At 43.4% G+C, this 12771-nt stretch overlaps 1 non-coding gene across 1 annotated transcript; it reads left to right on the forward strand.

Annotated features, from left to right (window-relative positions):
* Positions 1-5552: 5552 nt before the first annotated feature.
* Trnat-ugu (transfer RNA threonine (anticodon UGU)) lies at positions 5553-5627 on the forward strand. Its single transcript has one exon. It is a non-coding gene; the product is annotated as a tRNA-Thr (tRNA).
* The last annotated feature ends 7144 nt before the right edge of the window (positions 5628-12771 follow it).

Here is a 12771-nt window from a genome sequence, read left to right on the forward strand (position 1 = left end):
GACAGAACCGTACACGACGACTAGGAATTGCGTCATGCAATTCCTAGTGCATATAAATATGGTACGGGTGCAATCTTTGTTGATGTAGCATTCACAACACCGACGTTTTTGAGATTCCCGATTCTCGCCCAATTTGTCTGCTGCTGATGTGCGGATTAGCCTCGACAGCAGCTAAGACACCTACTTGCGCATCATCATTTGTTGCAGGTCGTGGTTGACGTTTCACACGTGAATGAGCACTTCCTGTTTCCTTAAATAACGTAACCATCCTGCGAAAGGTCCGGACACTCGCATGATGTCGTCCAGGATACCAAGCAGCACACATGGCACACGCCCGATGGGCATTTTGATCACAAAAGCCATACATCAACACAATATCGACCTTTGCCGCAATTGATAAACGGTCCATTTTGACACGGGTAATGTTTCACGAAGCAAATACCGTCCACACTGGCGGAATGTTATGTGATACCACGTACCTACCTGTATAAGTTTGTGACTATTACAGCGCCATCCATCACGAAGCGAAAAAAGTGGTCCAACTGAAACATTCATATTTCTTTACGTACTACACGAATATGTAATGAAAAATTGGGGTTCCTGTTTGTTGTTGTTGTTGTGGTCTTCAGTCCTGAGACTGGTTTGATGCAGCTCTCGTTGCTACTCTATCCTGTGCAAGCTTCTTCATCTCCCAGTACCTACTGCAACCTACATCCTTCTGAATCTGCTTAGTGTATTCGTCTCTTGGTCTCCCTCTACGATTTTTACCCTCCACGCTGCCCTCCAATGCTAAATTTGTGATCCCTTGATGCCTCAAAACATGTCCTACCAACCGGTCCCTTCTTTTTGTCAAGTTGTGCCACAAACTCCTCTTCTCCCCAATTCTATTCAATACTTCCTGATTAGTTATGTGATCTACCCATCTAATCTTCAGCATTCTTCTGTAGTACCACATTTCGAAAGCTTCTATTCTCTTCTTGTCCAAACAATTTATCGTCCATGTCTCACTTCCATACATGGCTACACTCCATACAAATACTTTCATAAATGACTTCCTGACACTTAAATCTATACTCGATGTTAACAAATTTCTCTTCTTCAGAAATGCTTTCATTGCCATTGCCAGTCTACATTTTATATCCTCTCTACTTCGACCATCATCAGTTATTTTGCTCCCCAAATAGCAAAATTCCTTTACTACTTTAAGTGTCTCATTTCCTAATCTAATTCCCTCAGCATCACCCGACTTAATTCGACTACATTCCATTATCCTCGTTTTGCTTTTGTTGATGTTCATCCTACCCTCCTTTCAAGACACTGTCCATTCTGTTCAACTGCTCTTCCAAGTCCTTTGCTGTCTCTGACAGAATTACGATGTCATCGGCGAACCTCAACGTTTTTATTTCTTCTCCATGGATTTTAATACCTACACCGAATTTTTCTTTTGTTTCCTTTACTGCTTTCTCAATATACAGATTGAATAACATCGGGGAGAGACTACAACTCTGTCTCATTCCCTTCCCAACCACTGCTTCCCTTTCATGTCCCTCGACTCTTATAACTGCCATCTGGTTTCTGTACAAATTGTAAATAGCCTTTCGCTCCCTGTATTTTACCCTGCCACCTTTAGAATTTGAAAGAGAGTATTCCATTCAACATTGTCAAAAGCTTTCTCTAAGTCTACAAATGCTACAAACGTAGGTTTTCCCTTCCTTAATCTAGCTTCTAAGATAAGTCGTAGGGTCCGTATTGCCTCACGTGTTCCAACATTTCCACGGAATCCAAACTGATCTTCCCCGAGGTCGGCTTCTACTAGTTTTTCCATTCGTCTGTAAAGAATTCGCGTTAGTATTTTGCAGCTGTGACTTATTAAACTGATAGTTCGGTAATTTTCACGTCTTTCAACACCTGCTTTCTTTGGGATTGGAATTATTATATTCTTCTTGAAGTCTGAGGGTATTTCGCCTGTTTCATACATCTTGCTCACCAGATGGTAGAGTTTCGTCAGGACTGGCTCTCCCAAGGCCGTCAAAATTTCCAATGGAATGTTGTCTACTCCAGGGGCCTTGTTTCGACTCAGGTCTTTCAGTGCTCTGTCAAACTCTTCACGCAGTATCGTATTTCCCATTTCTTCTTCATCTACATCCTCTTCCATTTCCATAATATTGTCCTCAAGTACATCGCCCTTGTATAGACCCTCTATACACTCCTTCCACCTTTCTGCTTTCCCTTCTTTGCTTAGAACTGGGTTTCCATCTGAGCTCTTAATATTCACACAAGTGGTCCTCTTTTCTCCAAAGGTCTCTTTAATTTTCCTGTAGGCAGTATCTATCTTACCCCTAGTGAGATAAGCCTCTACATCCTTACATTTGTCCTCTAGCCATCCCTGCTTAGCCATTTTGCACTTCCTGTCGATCCCATTTTTGAGACGTTTGTATTCCTTTTTGCCTGCTTCATTTACTGCATTTTTATATTTTCTCCTTTCATCAATTAAATTCAGTATTTCTTCTTTTACCAAAGGATTTCTACTAGCCCTCGTCTTTTTACCTACTTGATCCTCTGCTGCCTTCACTACTTAATCCCTCAAAGCTACCCATTCTTCTTCTACTGTATTTCTTTCCCCCATTCCTGTCAATTGGTCCCTTATGCTCTCCCTGAAACTCTGGTTCTTTTAGTGTATCCAGGTCCCATCTCCTTAAATTCCCACCTGTTTGCAGTTTCTTCAGTTTTAATCTACAGGTCATAACCAATAGATTGTGGTCAGTCCACATCTGCCCCTGGAAATGTCTTACAATTTAAAACCTGGTTCCTAAATCTCTGTTGTACCATTATATAATCTATCTGAAACCTGTCAGTATCTCCAGGCTTCTTCCATGTATACAACCTTCTTTTATGATTCTTGAACCAAGTGTTAGATATGATTAAGTTGTGCTCTGTGCAAAATTCTACCAGGCGGCTTCCTCTTTCATTTCTTTGCCCCAGTCCATATCCACCTATTACGTTTTCTTCTCTCCCTTTTCCTACTACCGAATTCCAGTCACCCATGACTATTAAATTTTCGTCTCCCCTCACTATCTAAGTAATTTCTTTTATTTGATCATACATTTCTTCAACTTCTTCGTCATCTGCAGAGCTAGTTGGCATATAAACTTGTACTACTGTAGCAGGTGTTGGCTTCGTATCTATCTTGGCCACAATAATGCGTTCACTATGCTGTTTGTAGTAGATTTCCCACACTCCTATTGTCCTATTCATTATTAAACCTACTTCTGCATTACCCTTATTTGATTTTGTGTTTATAACCCTGTAGTCACCTGACCAGAAGTCTTGTTCCTCCTGCCACCGAACTTAACTAATTCCCACTATATCTAACTTTAACTTATCCATTTCCCTTTTTAAATTTTTTAACCTACCTGCCCGATTAAAGGATCTGACATTCCACGCTCCGATCCGTAAGATGCCAGTTTTCTTTTTCCTAATAATGACATCCTCTTGAGTAGTCCCCGCCCGGAGATCCGAATGGGGGACTATTTTACCTCCGGAATATTTTACCCAAGAGGACGCCATCATAATTTAATCATACAGTAAAGCTGCATGCCCTCGGGAAAGATTACGGTTGTAGTTTCCCCTTGCTTTCAGCCGTTCGCAGTACCAGCACAGCAAGGCTGTTTTGGTTATTGTTACAAGGCCAGATCAGTCAATCATCCAGGCCGATGCCCCTGCAACTACTGAAAAGGCTGCTGCCCCTCTTCAGGAACCATACGTTTGTCTGGCCTCTCAACAGATATCCCTCCGTTGTGGTTGCACCTTACGCTACGGCTATTTGTATCGCTGAGGCACGCAAGCATCCCCGCCAACGGCAAGGTTCATGGTTCATGGGGGGAGAGGTTCCTATTTTTAAAAGGCAATTAATATCCGTTTGACATAGGGCAGCGCCATCTAGCTGGCCAACTATTGCGCCATCTGGTTTCGCCCTTCAAGCTAGACGTGTTTCATTCTTTGTATTTTTTTTCGTTTGATGCTTATTTCGTGAGATATTTGGCCCTGTCACTATCAATGGACCACTCTGTATAAACAGCTCTTGAGCATACTTTTCTAATAAATGAATGTGCGTTACTCTTTGCCGCTGTTCTGTTGTACCCCTGACTAACCAAGAATTCACAATTAACGCCGATTAGCTTCAAATTGGATAAGATGAAGTTCGCCAGACCATCCCCTGTAAGTCAGTAGCAGGTATAAACATCCGGAAATCTTCAGGAATCATATTTAATTCTAAATCTAAATATCGAACATATAAAGATAGTTAGTTGGTCAGTTGTAACGATAGCTCTCGTTTCGTCAGCAAGAGCAGCGAAGCACTTAGAACTGTGGACAATTTGCACTCTTACAATAACACGAAATAACTATATTATTTGATTTTGAATATTAGCACTGATATACTGTGAATTCTTAGGACGATTTTGAAGATGCTTTTACCAAACTAACTCGCCAGCTTCAGCTCTGGACCTCAGGAGAGAAAAAAAATGAACTCGCTGTCATGTGTCGTGTTTTCCGCGAAAATCCAGCTCCTGCCGACTACACAGGATTATAGTCTATGCAGCAGACAGGACCACTTTTGTAGGGTTAGCAAAGTGATTTGCCTTTCCCCTTTCCTATTAATGGATTAACTAATTTCTTCTTTCCTTCTGCCGTCTTCAAAAAATTATCAGCAGATTCGACACTTTTTACATGATACATGACGTATTGTCTCTGCGTGACCGGAAAAATTTTCGAGAGCTTTCATCTATCGAGTGTCTAGCCGTGTTACTAAAAGGCTGAAGTATTCATATCCACCTTTCCCGACAGTGTGTAAATTAAAAAGAACGCAATATTCACAGAATGTTCCTTACATGTGTTCAAATTACTCCAACTAGAAGTAATCCTACTTGAGAAGCCACTGTTTTTAGTAACGAGGCTTGAAAACTGTCAAGTAGCACCTACGGCGATGTGTAGGGGTTGCACAAAAATATGGATACGTATTGAATATGAATGCAGGTTGCGTTGTTGTATTTGATCAGGATCGGCACGTGCGCGAAGTCCTCAACGCGTTGCAAATGCCGGTCGTGGACAGAACAGCGTTCGGTGCAGCTCTGAATGTAGTATGCAGAAGCTCAATGAATTCGAACATGATCAAATTGTTGCTGCTTCCGTAACCTAGGTAGCCGAAGAGTTTGGTGTTTCAAAAGGCACCACATCGACGATTTATACCTCACGCAGGGAACGCAGGAAAAAACATCATCCACATGGAAATGGTAACTGCAATGTCGGACATGTCCGAAAGAACAGATAGTATCTCCATATAGTTAAGGCTTAGAAGCTGTTGACCTTCTTCTACTGTGCGGATGCACACGCATTGCCCTAACTCTTACGTGACTCGATAAGATTGTCTGCTGCGAGTAATGAGTGTAGTGAGCAGGGGAACTATGAATGTAGTGTGTGGACGTTAAGTTGGGAATGTGGGTCTCACGGGGAACATCCAAGTGATAAATCCCTGCAATCGCACTATCTTCTGTGCCCACGGTGGCTCAGTTGGATAGAGCGTCTGCCATGTAAGCAGGAGATTCCGGGTTCGAGTCCCGGTCGGGGCACACATTTTCAACTGTACCCACTGATGCATATCAACGCCTGTCGACAGCTTAGGGTGTTGATTTAACTATCAAAAACATCATCTGCTACGTCACAAGGCGGACGAAGTGTATCTTCAGTGATCGCGACGGACGTTCATTGAAGAGGACTGTGGCTAAAAAATGAGAGGACGACAGCTGCAAATGCCACTGTAGAACTGAATGTTGCACTCGCGAACCGTGTCAGCATTAAATAAACACTAAGGGAAAGCCATAAGCAGGAAATTGTAGGGCGATCTGGAACTACAAAACACCCGTAGCAGGAAAACATTGTGACGAAGTCATAAAACCTGGACTGTGGAGCAATAGAGCAATGTCGTTTGCTTCCCAACTGATTCCAGCTTTTGGCCGAGCTTGTGTCCCAATGGTGCAACTTGGCAGGGGGCCGGCTATCATTTGGGCAGTCATGTCGTGGACCCCATGGTTACTATGGAGGAATAATGACTATTTCGGCTAATCAGATTCGTCCTGTGGTACAGTGTCTGTTCCCCAATAGTGATGCTGTGTTTTAAGATGATGCTGTGTTTTAAGAAAGATGACAGAGCCCCAGTTCACACAGCTTGCATCCTGCAGGACTGGCTTTCTGAGCCCCTGGATGAACTGTCGCACCTCCGCTGCTCACCACAGTCACCAGATGTCAGTATTACTGATGCTTTGTGGTCTACTTTCGAGAGAAAGGTGTGCGTTCGCTGGGCTCCGTCACATCGTTATCAGTTCCCACTATTTTGCAAAATAAGTGGTTCAAATGGTTCAAATGGCTCTGAGCACTATGGGACTTAACATCGATGGTCATCAGTCCCCTAGAACTTAGCACTACTTAAACCTAACTAACCTAAGGACATCACACAACACCCAGCCATCACGAGGCAGAGAAAATCCCTGAGTCCGCCGGGAAAATGAGTGGTATAAGACCCCTTGAAATGCGCACAGGACCTATATTTGCCCGTTATGAACGACTGGAAGCTTTTCTGAATACCAACGTGTTTCGTAAACCGTATTAGGCATGGTAGTGTTGTGGGTTTGGCATTTCCCTATTTTTGTCCATCCGCTGTACCTCAAAATGCATGTGTGAAGTAAATGTTCTGTTGTTGCTACTGAACCGCTTTGCGGATCCCTCCTCTTAGTTATTGTAACTGTCTCCATTTGTACCGGAGTAGCAGGGCATCGAGGGACCTATTTGTATTTTGTCGTAAGAAGTAAAAAAACTGAGATCCTGAAAACGTTCATCCACCTGGCATCTTCAAGTGATGTCCTCGTTCCTGCACAGAAGTAGCGTCGGCCGGGGTGGCCGAGCTGTTCTAGGCGCTACAGTCTGGAACCGCGCGACCGCCACGGTCGCAGGTTCGAATCCTGCCTCGGGCATGGATCTGTGTGATGTCCTTAGGTTAGTTGGGTATAAGTAGTTCTAAGTTCTAGGGGACTGATGACCTCAGAAGCTAAGTCTCATAGTGCTCAGAGCCAGTTTAACCATTTTGAACAGAAGTAACACGTAAGATCGTTAGTCCACTGTTGTCGCTGTAGAGGTGATCACGAACTTTACGTCAGTTGGCTTAGGCTCACTACACTATTAAAATGAAAGACAAGAGGATTGTTGGGAAGTCAACCGTTTTCAATGACACTTTCATCAGAGAAAACCATAAACTGATGACAACAACTGTATGGTAAAAAACGTGGGCCCACAGACGTCACACGTGACGTAAATAATCATCCATATACTTCACAAATGTAATCTTTGATCATTTATAAACATTGTAGAAATTATGGTCACAAATCAAGCCACACGTCCTACCCTCTAATCTGGTTCAAATGGGTCAAATGGCTCTGAGCACTATGGGACTCAACATCTGTGGTCATCACTCGCGTAGAACTTAGAACTACTTAAACCTAACTAACCTAAGGACATCACACACATCCATGCCCGAGGCAGGATTCGAACCTGCGACCGTAGCGGTCACACGGTTCCAGACTAACACGCCTAGAACCGCACGGCCACACCGGCCGGCTACCCTCTAATCTCTCTTTGATTTTTTTCGTAGAGTCACGGTTCTGTCCCCGCACAGACATCCATTAGACAGTAGATTGCACTCCAGGGAGCAGTCATTCGGCGGGAAACCGATGACTCACAAAGATAAATGAAATGATCGTATGGCGTTGCCGGTCGGGATGCCCCACCCGGGGAAGTTTGGCTCCGGAGTGCAAGTCTATTACAGTCGACTCCACATAGGGCGACTCACGTGCCGGTGAAAAGGCTGAAATGATAAGGAGGACAACACAACAGCCAACCCACGGGGGAAGAGAATCTCCAACCCGGTCGGGAATCGAACGCGGGCCCACTGCATGGTAGGCAGGCACGTAACCACTTAGCTAGGCGGGCGGACACTCACAAAGAGAGTCAAATGAAAACCTTAAATTTGTAATAACAAATCGAAATTTCACGCCGGTATCCTGTAAGTTGGTGAGCGTTCTGGAAACAGCGTGTAGAATGGCCTGTAGGTGGCAGCATTGTGGAGATGCACACATACCGTCGCAGTATCAGTATAAAGATGGCCGCCCCACTTGCGACTTGCACCAGCGAAGAACAGCGTTCTGTTATTCTGTTTTTGGGTTATTCGTCGACGAATGAAGGTTCAGTATAGTGATGCGTGTTTGTCACAGCAGCAAGTCTACGAATGGAGTAGGAAGTTCGCAAATGGTGTGACTTCAGTGGAAGATGCTCCTCGTCCAGGTCAAGCACAACGAGTTGTGACTCCACAGAACATTGCAGCAGTTGAAGCCATAGTGAAGGAAAACCGCCGAGTGACACTGAATGACATTGCAGGATGTTTACAGATTAGTCATGGGTCAGCACACCACATTGTGCATGATGTGCTCCAGTTTCATAAAGTATCTGCAAGATGGGTGCCAGGGCACCTTACTCCTCAAATGAGAGAACGACGTGTTGAGGCTTGTGAAGAACTTCTTCGGAGCGTTGAACGAGAAGGTGATGGCTTCCTTGCAAGAATCGTTACTGGGGACGGAACTTGGGTTCACTTACACCGACTGGAAACGAAGAGAGCGAACAAGGAATGGCGCCATTCCTCATCACCAAAACCAAAGAAGTTTCGAACCATCAGCAGGGAAGGTTATGCTGACTCTCTTTTGGGATGAATAAGGCGTCACTTTCGAGCATTATATGGCTAGAGGGACCACTGTCACCAATGCATCATACACAGATCTCAGAAAAAATATCTGCGGCCTGGAATCAAATCGAAGCGACGTGGATTGCTGTCAGCAGGTACCCCTTTGCAACATGACAATGCAAGGCCCTACGCTGCCTGTACAAAGTTGCAAAAATCACAGACCTGCATTTAGAGTGTCTTCCTCATCCACCATACTCACCAGACCTTGCCTCAAGTGATTTCCATATGTTTGGACCACTCAAAGACGCAACGGGAGGAAAGAAGTTCCGTTCTGATGAAGAGGTACGCCACGCGGTGCATGAGTGGTTACGCTGACTAACAAAAGAATTTTTTTCTAAAGGAATTTATGCACTTTGTAAGCGCTGGCGGACTTGCATTTGAGCGTGCGGGAGATTATGTTGAAAAGTGATACAGCTTTGTACCACTTCTGCACAATAAATAATAGTTTAAAAAATATATAAGGTTTTCATTTGAGTCGCCCTCGTAAATTACAGTTTACTAAAGATTCGTAAATAAAAATACGTGTTTTGGCATGCTGGCCAGGTGATAATCCGTCCATGTTCTATCACGGCAGGCTATGAGATTACAATACTATTCAGTTATTATAGGTTTTTGCGTATTAAGCTTACTGTAATTAATTAAAGAGTATTTTGCATCATAGATGTTTCGCTTTTATTTACAAAGCGCCTTCCGTGGTCATTCTAGAAATATGCGTACATAATATTTGGACATTTTCGTTAAAAACAGAATTTTTATCAAGTTGGCGGTGAGTTTACTAACTGTAAACAAGAGGCAGAAACGCCGTAAGTAAATTGCACGCCAACTTAATTAAGCAATACTGTCTTTAATCTATAAAATACAAAATGTGGAAACATATCATGTATCCATACTTCCAGAGTGAACATAGAGGACGCATTGTAAATAAAAGCGAAACGCATTTGGAGTAAAATGCTGTTTATTTAAATGTAGTAAGCTTAAGACGTACAAACCAATAATAGTTGATTAAAACGGCTGCTGCGGAAAACGGTCATGCAAAGAAAACATAACAATATTATTCAGTAGCTGGAATTTGACACGAAACGTGTACTCACAGTACCATGTGTTATCCGCGCCTAATTTTCACTCCACTCTCTGACGACTTTTTTTTATTGCAGAAGTCGTCAATATTACTTTCATATATTGTCGGATATCCCACTTACTGCTGAAATTTACAGTATGCTCTACAGCGTCTCTTCAGTCGATTTAATTTGGGATGTACTTTCGTAGTATCAACAAAAGTTGACTCTGCAACTGACTCGAAATGTTCTCTTTGCATGCGAAATTCAGTAGAGATTACCTTCTCTCTCACGCAGTCTTCATTTTTATTTCGATCTCAACAGTGAAGTTATAGAATTGAACACTTTACTGACGTACAAAGGCAGAAGTTGGAACACACACACTTCTAGAGGAAATGAATTCTTTGATCCGCGCCATTAGCTGTGAACAATATGAGCTGGGACACACTTCTACACAGGACAAGTTAAGGATCTAGAAATAGAAGTCAAGTCTCTTTTTAACAGAATTCTTGTTTGCTCTAAAACTGAACTAAGATAAATCAAAGGTTATTTGCCTTTCACGGAAATTACCTTTCCTTTTAAATGAATCAAAGTTTGATCACTCGTAATCTGCCTTTAATCACATTTACTCTTAAATGAAACAAAAGTCAGTCACAAGTAATCTGCCTTTAACAAAATTTCAATTACTCTAAAATGAGACAAAAGTGAATCACAAAGAATCTGCCCTTAGCAGCACCTCACTAACTGTTACATGAAACAAAAGTTAATCATAACTAATCTACGCTTAACAGAATCTCAGTTACCCTTAAATTGGTTCAAATGGCTCTGCGCACTATGGGACTCAACTTCTGAGGTCATCAGTCCCCTAGAACTCAGAACTACTTAAACCTAACTAACGTAAGGATATCACACACATCCATATTCGCGGCAGGATACGAACCTGCGACCGTAGGTGTCCCGCGGTTCCAGACTGTAGCGCCTAGAACCGCTCGGCCACCCCGGCCGGCTACTCTTAAATGAAACAAAAGTTAATAGCAAGTAATCTGCCCTTAAAAGGTGAGACTAACAATGTGCGAGGAACCCAGTGGGAGGAAGAGTGCATGATGGCTACAGCACCAAGATATCCTTATCTTTACAGGACACTGATGCAAGATCAGAGAGCTCAAATTCAAATTCGAATTAAGTCAGCAGTTTACGTTGCACATCGAAAACATATCTCCCTCTTTCGGGTCACGGTTCGCCGCCAGCGGCTGCATGTCTGTTTAGTTCACTCCATTTAGGCGATCTGCGTGACGGTAGCAATGAAGTGATGGCGATGACAACACAACAACCAGTCCCCGAGAGCAGAAAATCCCCAACCTGGCCAGCAATCGAATCAGGGCCCCTTTGATTGGCATCCAGCCACGCCGACACCGCTGGCCGTTAATTGCGAAAACTTACCTTTGCTCCAAATCAGCAGCAGCAAATGGTTGTTGGCTACCGTCTCCCGCCAGTGTCCCTCGAAGTTCCGACCCAGAATCCAAAAAAAGTATTCCTTCCGCAGAACTTGCAACCTCCCAAAAGTTCCTGTTGGAGTAATTGACTTTATACTATAACCACAGTGACGACCGAGAATTGTCACAAAATTTTCGAAAAATCGGGGTAAAGATGACAAACTGTTCATTACATTTTACCATCCCGTGTTTGCCACTGGACTGATGCAATGTTATTTCATTGGTCGGCTTGTCAGCGCCCTGCACTAGACGGCACGATGCAGTCTCATTGGATAAACCCAATTTTTGGAGCGAAAACTGAGATAACGCTATATCAGGCCTTAGAAATGAGCTCCGAGAAGATAGACGGTCATAATCAGTTTACCTTCAGGGGGTGGAAAATGGTGGCTGCGTCGGCCACCCAGACGGGCACCACGCGCCTACACAATGGTGGTGAACTGGTCCGCCTGGCTTATCCCAAGTCTAGCCCACCGACCACCCACACGGCGGCGTGGTTGGCGCAATGAGATTCACGGATGGGCTCTCGGGCTCCCAGCCCGACCTGAAAAGGCTGCAGAACGCGTGGCTTTCTCTTCCAACACACAGTCCAACTGTCATCAAACGGAGCAACCAAATACTGGCCGTGAATAGATATTGTGCAGTAATCTCACAGTGTGCTCTTACCGTTGTAAATATTTTACTCATCGTTACGACTGTAAGCACGGATCCGAGTAGTATATGACTATCTGAGCGTGTACATAAGGGGTGCCCTGTATCTTTCTGCACTTCTGCCTACATTTTGGAAGTCGTTCATGCTGATTTCTTGTTCTTTCCGGGGCAGTATTTCTTTATCTTTGTCTCAGCCCGTGTTTTATCCGTCTTACCTGTGGGCTCACGAACCATGTCGGGTGTTTTGTTGACAGGAGATACAGTCAGACTGCATTTGGATGTCTTTAATTTCCTGGAACGTTAACAAAATAAAACTGTTCTCTTTTTCCTTGGACGTTCAATGCCTTCATGTCTGCACAAATCCGCAAAATCTTTCAGTTGCAGTGAAATAAGTATGCAGGCTCAAGAGGGCATCCATCAGAAATTATACAGTCATCCAAACATATTGCGCCATACCTCAGTTTCAACACCGATAAGTAGCAGAACAAAGACTGCAAGCGAAGTTTATCAGAGAAGGCAACGATCAGTTAAATAACTTTTTCCAGCCTTCGAAAATGAATGCATAGAAAGAATACGAATATGTAAAAAAAAACTCTTCTTTAAGGGGACCAGGACGTTATGGTCTGTAGTTTTTACTAGTACCGGGTGACCAAAAAGTCAGTATAAATTTGAAAACTGAATAAATCACGGAATAATGTAGATAAAGAGACACATGCTTGGAATGACTTGGGGT

The sequence above is a fragment of the Schistocerca gregaria genome, chromosome 6, assembly GCF_023897955.1.
Source record: "Schistocerca gregaria isolate iqSchGreg1 chromosome 6, iqSchGreg1.2, whole genome shotgun sequence".
Taxonomy (NCBI): Eukaryota; Metazoa; Arthropoda; class Insecta; order Orthoptera; family Acrididae; genus Schistocerca; species Schistocerca gregaria.